General features: G+C 45.1%; 1 protein-coding gene across 1 annotated transcript in view; it reads left to right on the top strand.

Moving 5' to 3' along the window:
* Positions 1-2,673: 2,673 nt before the first annotated feature.
* The window catches only part of ARAF (A-Raf proto-oncogene, serine/threonine kinase), a 12,619-nt gene continuing 12,466 nt past the window's right edge, over positions 2,674-2,826 (top strand). The window contains exon 1 of the mRNA XM_077762857.1: positions 2,674-2,735. The gene's annotated coding sequence lies outside the window, so the exon portion shown is untranslated. The remainder of the gene's footprint in view (positions 2,736-2,826) is intronic.

Raw genomic sequence — 2,826 nt, 5'->3', positions numbered from 1 at the left:
CGGTTTTAATTTTTGTTTTAATACATGGTGCTTCTGATGGTTTTAATGTGATGATGATGGTGGATGTCAAAAACCCAAATCACTTTAAAGGGCTTCATGGCTTGACAGGTACCGGAGAGGTACTTGGCTGAAGTCCTGCCAGGTGGGGTGGGTTTGAAGTGAGTCTCTGAGTCCTTGGGAGAGAGAGGATTGCCCTTGAGTGGGCCGCGCCCCCTTTCCACCGTCTAACCCCTCCCCCCTCCGCCTGGCACGTGTGCAGTGAGTTTAAGGCAGCAGGATTTTGTTCATCTTTTCGCAAACCTTGCGCAACACAGCCAAAAGTGTGTCTTCAAATACCGCCTAGAAATAAAAATGTTCAAATAAAATATCATTGAATAATATTTAAGTTAATTGAAATTTAACATGTATTCCCTCAACCCCCCAAATTATTTTTAGTTGGGGTGAGTGTTTGGAGCCCTTCACTGAGTTCCTGACCTCATGTGGCGCTGAGGTGGCTCGTGCACTGAGAAATGGAGTTATGGGGTCCAGGAACTCAATTTCGGAAAAAAGAATTAACATTCTTTTTTTGTCTAACCAGTAAGAAGTTGTAAGAAATCAAGATGGTTGGAGCTATGTTTGAAGCCATTGTTTTGCCATGTATTTTTATGAAGTATATTTTGCACACAATAAAACGTCCCCAGTTTCAGTATAGAGTTCAATGAGTTTTGGCAAATGCATACTGAACAGTCCAGTCACCTCCGAAATTTCCTTCATGCCCTTCCCAGTTATTCTCCCCCAAGACAACTAGCCTGAATTTCCTCATCGTGGATTAGTTTTGTCTGACTTAGCATTTCATACAAGTGGACTAATAGTATTTCTTCTTTGAGTCTGGATCGATTCTTTTGCCCAACTCTCTGTCTGTGAGATTCCCTTTCATTGCTGAGTAGTATTCCACGATCTCATTGTTGTGTTTCCTGTCAATTCTTCTGTTATGGGACACCTGGGCTGTTTCCATTTTTGTTGTTATTATGAATCAAACTAATGTGAGCATCTGAGTGCAAGTATTTGTGTGGACATATTTCAATAGCATGCCGTGGACTGCTCACTAGAGCGGATTTTGCAAATCTCTTCTCAACTCTTGTTCCGAGAGCTCATATGAGTAGCTTGAAATAAGCCATGGTGGGATTATTTACACCACAGTTGGCAATGCTACAAATTAGNNNTTTTTTTTTTTTTTTCCTTTTCCCGGGAAGCTGGTTGTTAAACATTTACCAGCACATCACTGGACATAGGTTTTTATTTCTTCGGAGTAAATACCTAGGAGTGAGATTGCTTGACTGCATGGTATGTCTGTGTTTGACTTTAGAGGAAGCTTCCAGTCTGTTGCCAAAGCGGTTTCCCATTTCGCACTCCCGACAGCAACGAGTAAGGGTTCCAGTTGCTCCACATTCTCGACGATATGTGGTATTGTCAGTCTTTTTAGTTTTAGCCACTGAACGGTGAAAATCCGAATGGAAAAGGGACGATGGGAAATGGAGGTTCTACGGCAGCCCAGTAAGCCAGACTTCTGTCTCTCTATATGCAGAGAAACAATAAAGACAAGTTGAAGGATGTTGAAGTCCCCTTATCTAAGTGACTTTGCTCTGGTCTTTCCCATTTCACCACATAAGGGAGCTGAGGCTCCAAACAGGGGAATGTAGTCACTTCAAACACCACAGGCTGTTCACACTGTCCGGGAAATCATTCAAAATAAAATCTCCCGCCGAACCCTCTCCACCGAGGTAGGAAAGAATGAAATAGTTTCACTGTCGAATCAACATCAAAGCAGGCTGCGGTGCGAAGTTCCAGCAATGCGCTCAAGAGCTTGCGAAGGCAGAAAGAAACCTCATCCTTTTATATAGCCAGGCAGATATAACCCGTTACATGCATGTTCTCAAACTCGTCCTCAAGCAAGAGAACGTGACAGCACTATGTGCTACACATAGCTCTTCTCAAATTCACCTAGAGATTGGGGTCGCCATCTGCCTTTACCCAAAGGAAAAATGAAAACACAGATCTCTTTGACAAGTTGGAGCCAGGAGCCTAGGTCAAATTCCTATGGATATAAGGGTGCTAGACTCATTGGTGTTTCCATTTCAAAGAGACGGCTCCAAGGCCCTTAAGAACAACATTCCTGGGTAGTAAAGCTGGTAAGAGGCCAGTGTAGCTTTTTAAAAGATTTACATACACCTGGAAGAGACAGGGAAGCAATTTTACAAGTTTTCTAAAGGAAATGCTCTAAGAAGAGGGAGGGTGGAGAGCCTCGTTCACTTTTGACACCAGGGAAAATTCAACTCAAAAATTTTTTTTTACCCTACAATACCTTCACGTGTCCCTGCTCTGTACCCCATTNCCCGCCGTTATCAAAAGGTGTGACTACAAGTTTCTTAGAAGTGGAAAACTTTGCAGTTAAAGTAGTCTGATTTCAACTCATTTCAAATACGGCAAAACGGAGTACAAAGTGGGTACAAGGTCCCCGGTCAATGGTGAAAAAAGGCACTTAAGGATTGCCCGGTCAGATTCAGGAACCCTTAAAGCAGAAAAAAATTCCTGCTTTATTCCGCCACGGCACGACTGGGGTTAAAGTGCACGGCAAGCAGGTCTCCACCCGATTGCGCCTGCGCGAGTCCGGACGTGCGNCCGTGGAGGCGGACTCTGCGAGGAAACAAGAAGACAGGCCCAAGATGGAGGCGGCGGTGGCCGTAGCGGCGTGACAGGTGAGGGCGGGCCCGGTGGGGTTAGGTTTCTGGAGCGGCCGCCGGGCACGGGCAGGGAGCCGGGACCGAAGGCTCAGCTCCAGGATGGCTG

Source organism: Crocuta crocuta, unplaced genomic scaffold (genome assembly GCF_008692635.1).
Source record: "Crocuta crocuta isolate KB4526 unplaced genomic scaffold, BGI_CrCroc_1.0 scaffold610, whole genome shotgun sequence".
NCBI lineage: Eukaryota > Metazoa > Chordata > Mammalia > Carnivora > Hyaenidae > Crocuta > Crocuta crocuta.
The sequence above is the reverse complement of the archived record's forward strand: the minus strand, read 5'-3'. Positions and strand labels throughout refer to the sequence as shown.